Genomic DNA, 16,302 nt, shown 5'->3' with positions numbered 1-16,302 from the left:
TATTGTGGTATTTATCTGCATCTCCTTATTGCTGATCAGGTGGTGGAATGTTTCATATATTTATGGTCATTCATGTGCTTCCTCTTTTGTGAAACCTGTTTGTATTTTTGCCCATTTTTCTGTTAGGTTCTTTGATTTTTCTCTTTTATTCATGAGTTCTTTGTTGATTCTCTACATTATTTCTCGGTTGGTTGGTTGATTCTCAATACTACTCCTCTGTTGGTTGCAAAAATAATTTCCCACTTTATGGGTTGTTTGTCCACTATTTTTAGGATGTCTTTTGATAGAAAGTCCCCTCATCTTATTGTTTTGCTTTTTGAATGACTTGAGTATTCTTGGTCCTTTGCTCTTTCAAATAAAGCTTATAATCAGCATCTCAGAGTGCGTGAACAATCCTCTTGGGATTTTTATTAGAATTGCATTAAATTAATAGTCAGTCTGGAGAGAATCATTATCTTTATCAATTTTTCCTATCCATGAACATCTAGGTCTCCACATTTATTTTTGCCTTCCTTAATGTTTTTAATAAAGTTTCAGAATTTTTTCATAAAGATATTATTTTTGTTAGATTTATTCTTAGGTACCTTACATTTTTGGTTTCTACTATAAATAATATTTTTAAATAAATGGACTCTGTTAGTTGGTATCTAACAGAAATGCAGTTGACTTTCATATGTGAATTCTGCTACATTTTTCTACTAATTTGTATAATTTATCTGCAAATTCTATTGCATTTTCTCTGTAGATAATCATATCTACATACAAGCATAATGATTACTTTACTTCTTCCTTTCTAATTTTTAACCTTTTACTTCCTTTATTTATAGCATTTCACCATCAAATATGATATTTGTTACAGTCTGCTTTGGTGTTTGGCTTTTCTTATTGTTTTGTTTTGTGGGTAGCATTTACTGGGTTGAGAAAATTTTCTTGGTGAGAGTTTTATTTCGAATGATTGCTGAAATAAAACTTTTTGCATCTATTGAGATGAACATATGGCTTTTTCCCATTAATTTGTTGATATGATAAAATGCATCTGTAGATTCTCTAATGTTGAGCTAACTTTCCATTCCTGATATAAACTCAACTCAATGCAGTATCTTTTTGCCATGTTGTCAGATTTGGTTTATTAGTACTTTGCTTAGGATTTTTACATTTATGTATATGGGTAAAATTAGGCAGTATTTTCTTTTATTATATGGTCCTCATATGGTTTTAGTATTAGGTTATGTTAACCTCACGAAGTAAATTGGAAAAAGTATTCCCTGCTTTTCTAATCACTCAATGAGTATACATAATGTTGGAATGATCTTTTCATGAAATAATATAACAAGCCTATAAAATCTTCTGGGCCTAATGGTTTCTTTGGGGGAAGATTTTTAACTACTGACTCTATTTCTTCAACGTTTATAAAAACATACAGGATTTCTTTCTTCATGAGTCAGACTGTTATATATATTTCCCTCAGAATTTGAAATATTTTACCTAATTTCTCAAATTTATTAGTATAAATGTATTTATAGCATTCTTATATTCTCAATATTAGGTACATCATTATTTATGTATTCTCCTTTTCATCCTTTATACTGTTTGTATGACCAGTCTTACCAGGATTTTATTTTATTATTCTTTTCATAGAACCATATATTGGATTATTAGTCCTCTTTGATATCTTCAGTTTCTATTTCATTAATTTCTGCCTTTATATGCATTATTTTCTTCCTTGTCTCCTCGGGTTTATTCTGTTTTTTTACCCCCCAAATGTCTTAAGTTCACCTCTTAGCTTATTTAGTAAAATAAAAGTCAATGTCTTCTAAATTTCCATTATTATTTCTTCCTTGATCCTTGACTTATTTATAATTGTGACTTTTATTTTCCAAATACATGGCAATTTTTGAGTTATTTTGTTTTTGGTTTCTGTCTAGTTGTGATATATTCTGAGAATGTGATATGATGCCAATTCCTTTCAACTTTTCAGTCTTGTTTTTTGGCCTCTATGTGTCTATTTTTTGTAAAGGTCCATGTGTGTCAGAGAAGAAAATACGTTCTGCAGTGGTGGTATTTTTTTCAATTTTTCTTTTCTTAACTTATTGATTGATTGATTGAGATGTTTTCCTCTCATTTTATATTTCTCCCTTAGTAGTTAATGGTTATCATAAAAATAAGATGTGTATATCTAACTTGACAAAGTTTAAATTTAATAAAAATGTAACCCTCTCCAAATCAATACAAGGAACTTAGAATGATTTAACTATAGTCACCCCCATCCCAAATGAAACATTGTTATATCATATTTTAGTTTTATCTTGATTTTGTAATCCCTTAAATTGCACAGTATTGTTCTCATTTTATAAAGTCAATTAATTTAAGATCCACCCATGTGTTTAACATTTTCTTTGTTCATCATTGCTTTCTGCATCGTAAGTCTTTATTATTTACCTTTTCCCTGAAGTACATGGATTTAGGTGATTCTTTACCTACTAGTAAATTATCTCAATTTTTGTTTATCTGAAGATGTCTCCAATTGACTCTCCTTATTGAAAGGAAGTGTTGCTAGGTGTACAATTCTAAAAGGACAGTGTATTTCAGCACCCCCCCCCCTTTTTTCTGAGACGGAGTCTCGCTCTGTCACCCAGGCTGGAGTGCAGTGATGCTATCTCGGCTCACTGCAAGCTCTGCCTCCCAGGCTCACGCCATTCTCCTGCCTCAGCCTCCCGAGTAGCTGGGACTACAGGCACCCACGACCACGCCCGGCTAATTTTTTGTATTTTCTTTTAGTAGAGACGGGGTTTCACCGTGTTAGCCAGGATGGCCTCGATCTTCTGACCTCGTGATGTGCCTGACTCGGCCTCCCACAGTGCTGGGATTACAGGCACGAGCCACCGCGCCAGGCCTATTTCAGCCCTTTAAAGATGTTATTATGGCTTTGATATTTGCTCTTGAAAAGTCTCCTGTACTGTGTTCTTCTTTTTTGGTAATCTATCCTTTCTCTCTGCTGTTTTAAATGTCTCCTACTTTTTTTAAAAAAATAGAATAAATATTTTTCAGCTTAACTATGATGCATCAAGTTGTGGCTTTCTTTTTATTTATTCTGCTTGAGATTCATTGGAATCTGGATCTGAAGATTGGTATCTTTTATAGATTTTGGAAAATTCTTAGCCATATTCTGTCCAAGTACTGTCTATCTCTTAATCTTTTAAAAATATACTTCTGGAATTCCAACAAGCATATATTAAAGCTTCTCATGTTTGCTTCCATATGTCTAAACCTCTCTTTCATAGTTTCCATCTCTTTGACTTTATATACTGCATGCAGTATAATTTTTTAACTCCATTTTCCAGTTTGTTAATTTGTTCTTGTGCTGTACTTAAGGCATCATTTTCTTTCATTTCTAGAGATGACTAATATATCCCTGTTTCACATTTTCATATATGCAGATAATCAAAATTTCCCCAGCACATTCATTTCACACCAAGTTAATTTACATATTTATTGAACTATTATTCTGGGTCTCTTGATTATTAGGAAAGTCAGTTGAAATCACATAGAAATATAATATCCCATGAAATGCCCTGCTTCCTGCTTCTTACTCCCTGAATCTCATAGTCATTATAACCCGTAGGTAAAGTTGCAAGGCCAAATCCTTAGGTGTAGTTGGGAATATCCCACAGGTCTAAAAGTCTGGGCCTAATGCTTCTCTGGCAGAAATTTGCATTGCTTTATAAGGTTCTTCCAAGTACAGCCTTTGAATGACAAAGTTTAAACCCTCTAGCTATGCCACCCCTTGCTCCTATTTTATCTTCCTCACACCATTTTGAAGATTATGATTTTTCCATTTTGCTGCTACTGAAAGCAAACACTAGACTAGTGGAAGTTTGGGTTGGGAGCCAGCCCAATGCTCACTGTACATCCATCCTGGGCTGCTATCTAGCCTGTTCCACAGGCTGTGCTTCTATCACCAGCAGGGTTTGAGGGCCTGGGCCCATCAATAAACGAAGTCCACTTGGCCTGGAGAGGACTACTGCTGTCAGGTGACAGCTGCCCCTGGCTGGGAGAAGAAACCTGGGTTGGACTCCAAGCCAGGAAATAAACTCATGGCCATCTGCATTCCCTTTCATGACTCAGCCGTTCTTTATGAAAGGATTTACTGTGTGAGGAGTAGGAGGCTAGAAGATCTGAAAGAAGAAACAGCAAAGGAGATTACTAAGCCATTGAAATAAAGATGAAAAAACAGCTTTCCCTAGGCAGGCTGCTGCTTTGTAGCGACAGGAAGAGAATTTTCCACTTAAAGAATAATTATTATAGAGAAAGCTAATTTTTGTATGTACAATTCAGATACCACAAAAATAAAATAGGACCAAATAACCTTATTGGGATCTCAGAGATAAGCAGTAATATTTTGGCTGATAAATGCTGAGTTTATAACTTAGTCCTATTCTAGTTTGGTACAGTGAAAAAAGGACTTAGGTCTGGATTCTCATTCCGTGCTTTCTGTCTTTCTATCTTTATGCCATTGTTATTTTGGATTTTTCATCACTCTCAGCCAAAATAATCTTGATGCAAAAGACTGGGCTTAATATCTACCAGAATTTAAAATTCACATTTTTTTAACCCAGCAATACCACTTATGAGACTATATCCTGTAAATATACTGGAATAGCATTAAAATATATAATAAAAAAATCAAAAGACAGAGCTATCAAAAGAATGGAAACAAACTAAATGAAGATATAATAAAAATATCAAAATACTGTGCTATCAAAACAATGGAAACAAACTAAATATTCAAGAGTAGGTGACTGGTTGTGAAAATGATATATACCTTATTATGTAGCCATAAACAGTCTCAGAGATCTATATGGAATAATCTCCACATTTCAGGGGGAAAGATCATATATTGAACTTTCCAAATACAACTGCAACAATATCTCTCATCTCATGATGTGACCTTGACATTCCTCCTATCAAAAGATAGGGTTTAGGTCCCCTCCTCTTAAATCTGGGAAGCACAAGTGACACTGTCTGACTTCCAAGGCTAAGTCAGAAAAGGCAAGGCAGCTTTCTCTGTGTTGGCCAAAAAGACTCATGACTGGAGTCCAAAGTCACTGTGTAAGAGGTTGCCATGCTGTGAGGAAGCCAAACCACATGGAGAGACCATGTGCTCTACTACCGAGTAGATGATCTACTACCAAGTAGATGATCTACTACCGATAGATGCTCTGCTCAATAGTCCTCGTTTTCAAGTCTGTCCAGTCCAGGGACCAGTCGTGGGAGTGATGAGCCTTCAGATGGCTGCAGCCTCCCAGCCTTCCAGTCTTTTGAGCTAAGGTTCCAGCTATCATGGAGTAAAGAAAAGTCACCCCTGCTGTGCCCTTTATGAATTTCCAAATCACAGAATTGATGATTGTGGTAAAATAGTTGTCCTTTTTTGATACTAAGTATGAGGTGGCTTCTTGCAAAGATAGTATGTTTTTAAAGACTTATTCTTCACTGTTTACTTTCTCATACCGTTTCAATTTTTCTATTACCATGTACATACATTATTACATTTTCCAAGTCTATATAAAATAAGGACATTTGTTAGGAAACTATGATGCCAGAGACAAGCAGGTCTGCCGGCTTCCACTAGTAACACGACTCTGAAAGCACAAATCCCCACTGAGCACATGTGAAAAAGTCCAAAGAAGATGAAGAGGATATTCCAGGCTTTTCAGTTTTTAAAGCCAGATATCATGTTCCCACAACTATAGTATGTCAACATGATACAAACCTTATCAGTATTTTTTCACAACAAATTATTAATTAAAAAAGAACACCACCACCATGCAGGATCTAAAACAGCATTATTTTAATCACAGATTAAGGTGCAGGTTGAATATAACCTTCACTTCACATCTTCCAAATAGTAAGCTAGCTACAGTCTTAAAATCCATGTCTAGTTTATCCAAGGAAGGCTTTGGGAGGCTAAATGAGAACCTAAGATGTAAAAGGTTGTCACTCTTCCCTAACCATGGCAAGATGCAAGAAAGCAGCACAACTTTGGAATTCATACACGTGTCCTGAAGTCTGGTAATAATAGGAAAAAAAACCATAACTACCCACTTTGCAAAACTTTGAAGTTAATAGAAAAAGTAGGAGGTAACCAGTAACATAAAGGATTTATTCCAAGTAATATCAGAAATATGCAAAGAATAACAAAGCAGAGCGATCTACATCTTTAACTGTGTTCTACAACACTTTTAGGTATTTTAAAGTTTCTCTATTTCATTTAATTTTAAACAACCCTTTTAGGAGGAGATGTAACCAGAGGCAACTACTTCTCTATAAAAATCACTCAGCAACTATATAGTATACGTGACACAGAATTTTCTATTTCCATAATCTGTAAGCTGGCACCGTGGATGATTTACAAACATCCTGAGGGACAATGGCCCTTGGTAGACACCATAGAGAACATTAATGTTCTGGTAATTTTGTAGAAAAATTATTCTAGTCTGCTGTACTGCAAAACAGTCTCACTACAGAGCCACAGGGAGCCACTGCACAGGACAAGAGCAGGGGGAGGTGGGAGTCACAGAGAGCACAGAGAGTCACAGAGCAGGGGGAGGTGGGAGTCACAGAGAGATCCTTCCCTTGAGGGATCGGTGGTTTGTGATGGAGTTGATTCTGAAGGCCATCAAAACCTTCCTCATATCATGAAGTTTGTGAAAACCATTGGGAATAATTAATGTTTTATACTCAAAGAAAGCTGTCGTTTCTATTAACAAGGAAAGATTCTCCACACTGGGGGCAGGAGGCCCCTGAAAACAGAGGCATGATGGAATGCTGGCCAAGGGCTCCCGCAAGTGTTCCACAGCCCTCTTTGCCTCAGCCTGCCTGGAACCAGGACAAGGACCCAGAGCATGCTACTGAGCCGGGGCTCAGTCAACATCTGTGGAAAGAATGACTGGCAAGGAAGTCCCAAACTTCTCCAGGCTCCCTGGGCATATGGATGCAGACCTGTTAAAAAGTGTCAGCTCCTCAGAAAGCTTGGCTTTCTCCTTCACCTTCTCACACAGGACCTCTAGTCCTGGCAGAGGCTCCCTGACCCCATCACTTCATGTGAGCTGGTTGTCTTCATCTCTCCTAGTTGCTAAGTTGCTCTCTTGCCATAGTACTTCTTTGCTAGTGGCAGAAGGATGGGGAGTGGGGATATTTCTGATTAGTGGAGCACAGGCTTCAGTGTGTCACAGAATGTGGTCTCTAAGGCCCAGACAACTCTGTGGGATCTAGCCTAGGTATCGATTTGAAAAGAGCTACCTGGTTATACTCAGAATTCCCACCTACACCCTTCCTGCCTGGAATTCTTTGACAGGAAGATTTTACTCCTGCAAGCTTTCTCAGCACTCTGCACAGCCCACCCACACTCTGCCTCTCCATCCTCACTCCACCGAGTCACCAGTCATATCTCTGCAGAGCTGGCCCCTGAGTGCTGATAGAACTCGACTTACTCCCCCAGAGACACCTCAGCACTGGTGTGAATCATGAGACCTCTCCTCCACTGGGCCTGTCTCATGAGTTCACAGATGAGGCCAGTGGTGCCTGAACCCCAGCACAAGACAGAAAGTGCAAGTTATTGGATGGATGAGAATGTCAGAGAAAGTCAACAGGACCCAGTGGCAAATTTTAATGTTTGCTATCATAGAAACTTGGGAAGGGTTTTAGGTATCTAAGAAAGAAAAAAGCTCTTCCCCTGCTGTTGGAGGAGAGTTATTGGAAAGAAACCATCTTCATACCAGTTTCTTTCCCCATCCTGCTATATTTCGCTCTCCCTTCTAGTATGTGGTTAAACAAAATTGGAAGCATACTATATGTACAGTTTTGTATGCTCTAGGGAGCACTTGTTCATATAATTTCAAGAAAGCTTGAAAACATTCTTTCATTCCACTCCCATATGTTGAACATTTAACTTGTTCCCAATTTTTCATTTTTATAAATAATGCATGGTGAATATTCGGTTCATAAATCTTTAACTGCAACTCTGGTTATTTTCTTAGACTAGAGCTAAAAAAAATTAGAGTATGGGCCAGGCACGGTGGCTCAGGCCTGTAATCCCAGCTCTTTGAGAGGCTGAGGTGGGCGGATCACCTGAGGTCGGGAGTTGAAGACCAGCCTGATCAACATGGAGAAGGCTTGTCTCTACTAAAAACACAAAATTAGCTGGGCGTGGTGGCGCATGCCTGTAATCCCAGCTACTTGGGAGGCTGAGGCAGGAGAATCTCTTGAACCTGGGAGGTGGTGGTTATGATGAGCCGAGATCATGCCATTGCACTCCAGCCTGGGCAACAAGAGTGAAGCTTCATCTCCAAAAAAAAATAATAATAATAATAATAATAATAAAAATAAAAAGATTATGAGGGCAAAGGATACTAACATAACTGAGGCTATTTATTTATATTAAACTACCCTTCAGAAAAGTAATAACTTATAGTACTAGGAATACCCTAGGTGTAGGGTATTCCTAGTACTATAAGCCTGATCCCACATCTTCACCAACCCTGCATAATATCATTGTTTTAACATCACTAATTACTTTTAAACAACCCATATACAAGTTGTACCTCACTGATTCTAATAACGTATTTTCCTTCCTCTATCTTAACATCTCTGAATTCACTGGCACTTTGCGATACCTGGCGTCTGCCAATCACTTTAGACCAGTCAGTAGATGCCATTTAGTTATCTGTGATGAGTGAACTTGGTTGTTCATTCTAGTTTTACCATTGAACAACTACTATCCCTCAAGATTTCAGTCAAAAAGCTCTTAGGGACCATTTGAGGAAGCAGTGTTAGCCATGGTTGCTAAGACATCCTGGTAAGATCAAAGCAGAGGCAGCATTAAAATGTGCAGTATGGGTGTCAGTGGCTTAGAAGAAAATCCTAGAAACAAAAGCAGAGCACAATGCAATGCTGCAACCCAAAGCTCATGAAGGCACAGGGAATAACACCATGTGCAAAGCACAGACCTCTATGACTCTTGGGAAAAAGGTGATTCTGGAGAGTTGGACTCTGCCTATGAAGTTTTCGGCAAATCTCAATCCCTTTATTTCTTTTATTATTGAATGTGTTCACAAGAGATAAACATCTATGTCTCAATAACTCTAAAAGAGATATTTTGATAAGCATAAGATAAAAATTCTAAGTGAAAAGAAATAATTATGTCATAGTTTAACTTGCGGCTTTCCTTTCTTTTTCTACAATACATAAAATCATGGTATATCAGACTTGATTAAATATCATATTTTCAAATATGAGAGTATTCTACAATAATGGAAACTGAAGTAATTTTCAAACGCTACACAATACTTGCAACAAATCATGTAGACTTTACCTTAATCTGCGGTTAGGTCTTGCCCTCCTAATATGTTCCTTCCTCCTTAGAGAAGAGTTAGAATAGGGCACATTTCCTGGGGACTGCAGCTACTCCAAGAACCAAGACCACAGTTCCATTTGGTGTGGAGCTCTGTGAAATTGGTTCACAGTGGCCATGGCCCCCAGGGTCCCTCAAGCTTATCCCAGGTTCCTCAAACATTTTGGAAAGAGCTCTGCCCTACTGTTTTTCTTTAATCTTTCCTCTACCAACATTACCTCATCTTTCTCAATAAAAATCTCTCAGGACTATTAAAGTAAAATACATACACAGTTCCATTTTATTAAACAAATATTCATCACTCACCATTACCAGGGCCCACGCTTGGCACTGGAGATGAACTAGGATCACAGAATGCTTCCTGCTAACTAGGAACTAAAAGTCTTATGTGAAAAATTACTTATTAATCTCAAAAGGAAAATACTACTATACACTAGAGAAGTTGGAAATACATTAAAGAAGTGATCAAAATTAAGATCACTAGAAAGGGGCAAACAGACATCAACCTTCAGATGTGATACCAAAGACACGTGACTTATACAGTATTCCAAATGGATAAACAAAAGCTAATCATGAGGAAACATTGGAGAAGCAGTGGAATATTTTATAAATGACAGGCCTGTATTTTTTTAAGATCAATAGTATGAAAGAGAAAGGCTGAAATTAAATATTAATTCAGATTAAAGGATACTAAAGAGACAGAATGACTTAATGCCATAAATGATTTTAGACTGGATCTTGTTTTAAAAAGAAAATTCTATAAATGACATTAGAACAATTTATAAAATGATGACATGTAGATTGTAGATGAAAGTATTGTATCAGATCTGGGCATTGTGGCTCATCCCTATAATCCTAACACTTTGGGAGGTTGAGGTGGGAGGATCATTTGAGGCCAGAAGTTCAAGACCAGCCTGAGCACATATTGAGAACCCCATCTCCACAATTTTTTTAAAAATTAGCCAGGCTTGGTGGTGCATGCCTGTAGTCACAGTTACTTGGGAGGCTAAGGCAGGAGGATCCCGTGAGCCCCAGAGTTCAAGGCTGCAGTGAGCTATGATCACGTCACTGCACTCTAGCCTGGGCAACAGAATTAGATCCTATCTCTAAAAAATACATTGCATCAGTTTAAACTTCCCGAATATGATAACTGAACTACAGATACGTAAAAGAAAATATTCTTTTTTTTTTTTTTTTTTTTTTTGAGAGAGACAGAGTCTCGCTCTGTCAGCCAGGCTGGAGTGCAGTGGCGCAATCTCGGCTCACTGCAAGCTCCGCCTCCCGGGTTCACGCCATTCTCCTGCCTCAGCCTCTCCGAGTAGCTGGGACTACAGGCGCCCGCCACCACGCCCGGCTAATTTTTTATATTTTTTAGTAGAGACGGGGTTTCGCCGTGGTCTCGATCTCCTGACCTCGTGATTCGCCTGCCTCGGCCTCCCAAAGTGCTGGGATTACAAGCGTGAGCCACCGCGCCCGGCCGAAAATATTCTTATACCTAGGAAAAATACACTGAGGTATTTTTAGGTAAAGAGGCATGAGGTTTGCAAGCTATCTCAAATAATTAAAAAATAATATGTATAAAAACACTCATATAGAGAGAACGATAAAGCAAATATAACAAAATGTTGGTATATGAAAGATCTTTGTATTATTCTTGCAACTTTTCTGTAATGTTTGAAATTATTTCAAAATAAAAAGTAAAACAATAGATAATTCACATGAAAGTCTTCTGTGTATACTTGTAAGGTTGTAGTACAATTAAAGAGAACTCTATTCTTAAACTAAAAAATATGATCTAATAGACAAGAAGTATAGACAAATAAGCCTGCAAACTTCAGTGCTATGAGTTCTGACACATTAATCTCCACATCTTGAGAAATGAACCTGAACGAAGTCAAGATCAGAGGCAGTTGTCAGCATTAAACATGATTCGTTAAATGTGAATTAAGAACAACAAAATTTTCCTTCTGTTTCAACATCCTGAAACTGCATTTTATTAAGAGATTGACATTTTCATAATCAACATAATTTCCTTCATTCCTTTTTGGAAATGGGTGAGGTATAAGTACAATTAATAGATGCATGATTCTTACCTTGTCCCTTTCTCAGTATGTATTATATTTGGTCAATTATGCCAGAAAGCTCCTAAATCTGGATTGTAAATGGCAACTCTTCAGATTATGTCTACTTATTTTATCCTCTGTTTTTTCTTGTCTTATCCTCCATATGAATCCCCCTTACTTCCTCTAAACCTCAAAATAACAGTTTTTATGATTCTTTCAGTTTTTTTTTTTTTTTTTTTGAGACGGAGTCTCGCTCTGTCGCCCAGGCTGGGGTGCAGTGGCGCAATCTCGGCTCACTGCAAGCTCCGCCTCCCGAGTTCACGCAATTCTCCTTTCTCCTGCCTCAGCCTCTCCGAGTAGCTGGGACTACAGGCGCCCGCCACCATGCCCGGCTAATTTTTTTTTTTTTGTATTTTTAGTAGAGGCGGGGTTTGCATCATGGTCTCGAGTTCCTGACCTCGTGATCCGCCCGCCTCGGCCTCCCAAAGTGCTGGGATTACAAGCGTGAGCCACCGCGCCTGGCCTATTCTTTCAGATTTTAAACAGAGTTATGAGTAGATCATCTTGGGGATTATATTCATATTGTTGACAGAAGACAATCCCACTTTTTCCCAAATCACTGAATGCCCAGAACCTGGTAGTAATGGTCCAAGAAGTTAATGGAGACACAGAAGAGTTAAGACAAAATATTTTTGTTTAAATTTAAAATTTGCAATTATTATGGTATTTTAAGAATCTGACTTCTCTTCCTGCCTCTTGGTCATAATTTCTCTTTATTCTACTTTTGCTTGTGTTCTGTAGGCATCACAGATCTCATGCCAAGGCTCTGCCCAGTGCAGAGAGCTAAGTAACACGAAAGCACTGAACATCCCAAAGACAAGTCCAGTTTCCATAAACTCATCAGTTATGACTATGTCCATGTTGTAGATTCCTGGAGGTACCAATGGAATTGCCAGTTGCTGTCACTTCACCAAGGGGGAGGATCCTGCAAAATCTTCCACTGGATACAGAGAGGTTTCCAGCATGGCTCTGGGGTCTAGATTTTTTTACCTAAAAATCTACAGGGACCAGCCAGTCATGCAAGTGAATAATGTGGTTGAGAGACTACATACCTAGACTCAAGGTACGGCCATTATTCCGCCATTTAGAAATTCAGGCCCAGTAATACCAAAGCTTCCAATCCTTAAAGAGAAGGCAGAAATCCAGATTTTTATAGGAAATCCTTAAATATTGGCAATTTAAAAAGAGCAGGTTCAATCTGGCCCACAGGCACCTAGTTTAGGATCTCTGCTGCAGGTATTTACCAACTGTGTCTACAGGTATTTACCAACTGTGTCTCCTCACTAAAGAGTCTGGCAGCCTGGGAGAGCTTCGTTATGGAATCACCAAATGTCTCCAAATCTTGAAAGGCACAGAAGGGCAAGGAGCTAACTGAACTCCAAAGACATTATGATGATTTAGAGGCAAATAATATGTTTTCTAGAAATGATAAGATTTTTTTCCCCACCTTTCCTCCTACCAGTCTCCCTCTCTTCCTCTCAAAGAATGAGGTACACAGGCCTGAGTGAAGGACAATCTCCTAGAACCATGACCAAAGAACAGTGGCTATTGTGAGGACAGAAAGGAGATATGACAGAGTAACTACAGATCCAAACTGAGGGCCACCAAATACCCTGCTTTTGATCAACATCTTGGGGAAAGAACTTCAAGGTTTCTTTGAACTCAGTCAGCCTTTGCTCCAAAAGTAATGGCCACCTTTCACAATGGCATCAATGGAATCTCCTGTCCAGATTTTGGGCTGCTGAAATAAAGGATCATCGGCTCCTGGGAGATGGATGACAGCCATAGAGTAGGAAGCCAATAGTGCCCTCCAGCCAGAGGAAGCAAATACAACAGGCCAGTGGGGAGGAAGGCCTGTTTTTAATTGTCAGTGGCATCATGCTGTGGCTCAGTGAGGGACTCTGAATGGGGAGGAGGCCATTACTTGACATATAATTACCAGTGGCAGCAATCTACCAAAGAGGCTAGTGGAGATCCAAGGGCTATTTCAGCTTTTTCAAGAAACAATTCAAAGCCTTGTCAGAATAAAATCCACATTTCCACTTTCTCCTTAGTATATTTCCCTACCTAGAGTCAAGCACGTAAGATGCTGTTTACAGCTGTAAAGTGAATGCTAGCTATGCAGGTGCCAGCCCCATGGTTTGCTTTGGGAGCCAATTTAATGAAAGCTGGAATTGGGACCAGTAAAGCTTTCATTTCAGGGCCATTCTCCAACATAGTTGTCTGACAACTTAACTGGGAAAGAGAAATTATCCAGAGGGAGACAGGTACTAGAAACCATTCTACTATGCACAATCTCCTTTTTCTTTCCAACTCACTCCAGAGTAATTCCAACCTCCAGTTACCTTCCAATCTGTCTGCCGAAAACCTTTTCTTTGTTTACTGCCATCTGCTACATAGGAAACCCAGACAGCCTCCATCCTCACTACTCTTATTTAAGGAGCCAGCCAGGAGGTGCAAACCCAGCTACCTTGTTCCAAACAGCTGTCATGCTTCTTCACTATTTAAACCTGTGGTCAGGGAGCATTCTCTTAGTAATTCAAGAGGTCACCATCTCAAACTCTTCCTTTGCTCTCAATGTCATTGCGTAGTTATGGTCAGTAGGCAGCTCTCTCGGCTGTCTACTTTTAGACGGTGTAAAACCTACATGTGAGGTGCAAGTGGGTATCAATCTGGGCAGTTGGTTAATATATTCCCAGACCGTGACATAAACCAATAATAAGTGTAACTGACCAGCAGGGTTTGGCTGGAAATGAAAATCTTACACATTCTCTGCACTTGCACTGGCTTTTACTATAGAATACTTTATTATAATTCACAATTGTGTAATCTCCAAGAAAACTATAAGAAAATAAGGGAAGGAAAAGGGCAGAAAAGGAATGATTTTTCTTTGTCCTTTCTCATGCCTGTTGAGGATGGCATTTCTCCTTTTCCCCAAAAAAGAATAAAGAAAAATAGGATATCAAATAAAAGAGAACAGAGTTTTCCCACAATCTCTCATGCATCTAGACCATCATGGTCCACAATCCTACATTTCTGCTCTCTCCTTCCTTAGGATGATGAGTAAAAATGATTTTTCAAATCCACTAATCTTATAAGCCTTTTTGTGCAAATGTCTCTGTAAGTATTTAAAAACACTGTAAAATATTGTATTACTAATACAAGCACAGAAACTATTTAATCAGAGATTTTGATAGTCACCAAATCTAAAGCCAACCATGTGTGTGTTATTCCCACAGCATCTAGGATTATTAGAGGAAAAATATGTTTTCTTTTAAACAAAATGAAAACATGATGCTGGGTCACATTTCCAAATTCTTTTTCTTAAAAGAGAGAGAAAAAAGATTGAATCTATTTTCGTAATAAGTATGGATGACTCTTGGAAACAACGAACCTTTGTTTGTTTTTACTGAACTTAGTAGTATAATCAAGAAACTGTACATTTTCAGTGTGTATATGGAAATTCTAATAAACATAAAATTCATCCTCACTGTGCATTTCAAAACGCAGTCTATTCCTATCATCAAAAAAGCAAAATAAGAAAAAGGGTCCCACAGAAGAGAATCCCAATTTTTCTGGTTCTTGAAAAAAGCATATGATGTCTGTTTTGATCCTAACTTTGTAGCCAGATAGGCCATTGAGGAACTTGGAGGCAACAATTAGTTGTCTTTGAGGATCTCAATTTTATCATAAAATGCAAATAAATAAAGTGGGTATTGATGTGAAAATCTATTACAATAACTTGTTTACCTTTTCCCTAATATTTACCGAGCAGCTTCCTATAAGGCACCTCAGTGCTAGAACCTGGAGATTCAAAAAGAAGAAGGCAGGCCCTCAAGAAGCTGAGCCTCGGGGGCAGATCCAAAAAAGTAAACATAATTAAAAATAGTTATAAGAGTGTTATGGGAGGCCAGGTGCAGTGGCTCACGCCTGTAATCTCAGCACTTTGGGAGGCCAAGGTGGGTGGATCATTTGAGGTCAGGAGTTCAAGACCAGCTTGGCCACCATGGTGAAACCCCATCTCTACTAAAAATATAAAAATTAGCTGGGTGTGGTGGTGCACGACTGTAATCCCAGCTACTCAGGAGGCTGAGGCAGGAGAATTACTTGAACCTGGTAGATAGAGATTGCAGTGAGCCAAGACTGTGCGACTGCACTCCAACCTGGGCTACAGAGTCAGACTCCATCTCAAAACAAACAAACAAACAAACAAACAAACAAACAAAACAGCGTTGTGGGAGATTCAGTAAAGCACACAATAGGTCTCAGCCCAGATTTCAATACCTGCAAGAATCTACTCAAAGAAGGTGTGGTCTGTTACAAACCTTAAAAAATAGGCAAGTGGTTTAGAGAGGTAGTCTGAATCTAAAAAAGAGCATTTATAAAGGTCCAGAGGCCAGAGAGAGTTGTGGCCCTGTGGAAGGCAGTTCAACATGATTGCAACATGAGGGAAGAATGGGGAAAGACTGGGCGGGAGAAACTGGCAGAACCCTTGTATCTTGAAGGGTTCTTGCATGCCATTCCAAGGTATATGGATTTTACCCTCAAAGGTCTTTGAAGGTTTGGGAGTAATAGGGCCAAGTTTTACCTAATAAAGAAAGGTCATGTAGCTTACAGTATGTATAATGGATGAATTGGTGGGGGGTAAAACAGAGGGGCAGAGCAATCCATTAGGAAATGGGAGATGACGGTGACTTGAACTGAGGAAGTGGCAGAACAGATAGGGAAAAGTGAAAAAATTCTAGAGGATTAAGTAGGAACGACTGACAA

General features: G+C 38.6%; 1 protein-coding gene across 6 annotated transcripts in view; it reads right to left on the bottom strand.

Moving 5' to 3' along the window:
- COLGALT2 (collagen beta(1-O)galactosyltransferase 2) overlaps positions 1-16,302 on the bottom strand; it is a 100,838-nt gene that overhangs the window by 60,336 nt on the left and 24,200 nt on the right. The window contains exon 1 of one of the 6 annotated variants that reach the window (XM_058430640.1): positions 12,585-12,716. The exons of 4 other annotated variants lie outside the window; for them this stretch is intronic. The gene's annotated coding sequence lies outside the window, so the exon portion shown is untranslated. Of the gene's footprint in view, positions 1-12,584; positions 12,717-16,302 lie in introns of those variants that run through there. One more of the 6 variants, XM_058430641.1, reaches the window with a different exon arrangement.

This window comes from Hylobates moloch, unplaced genomic scaffold (genome assembly GCF_009828535.3).
Source record: "Hylobates moloch isolate HMO894 unplaced genomic scaffold, HMol_V3 SCAFFOLD_18, whole genome shotgun sequence".
Classification (NCBI taxonomy): domain Eukaryota; kingdom Metazoa; phylum Chordata; class Mammalia; order Primates; family Hylobatidae; genus Hylobates; species Hylobates moloch.
Note: the sequence above shows the minus strand (reverse complement) of the source record. Positions and strands in the feature narration are given on the sequence as shown.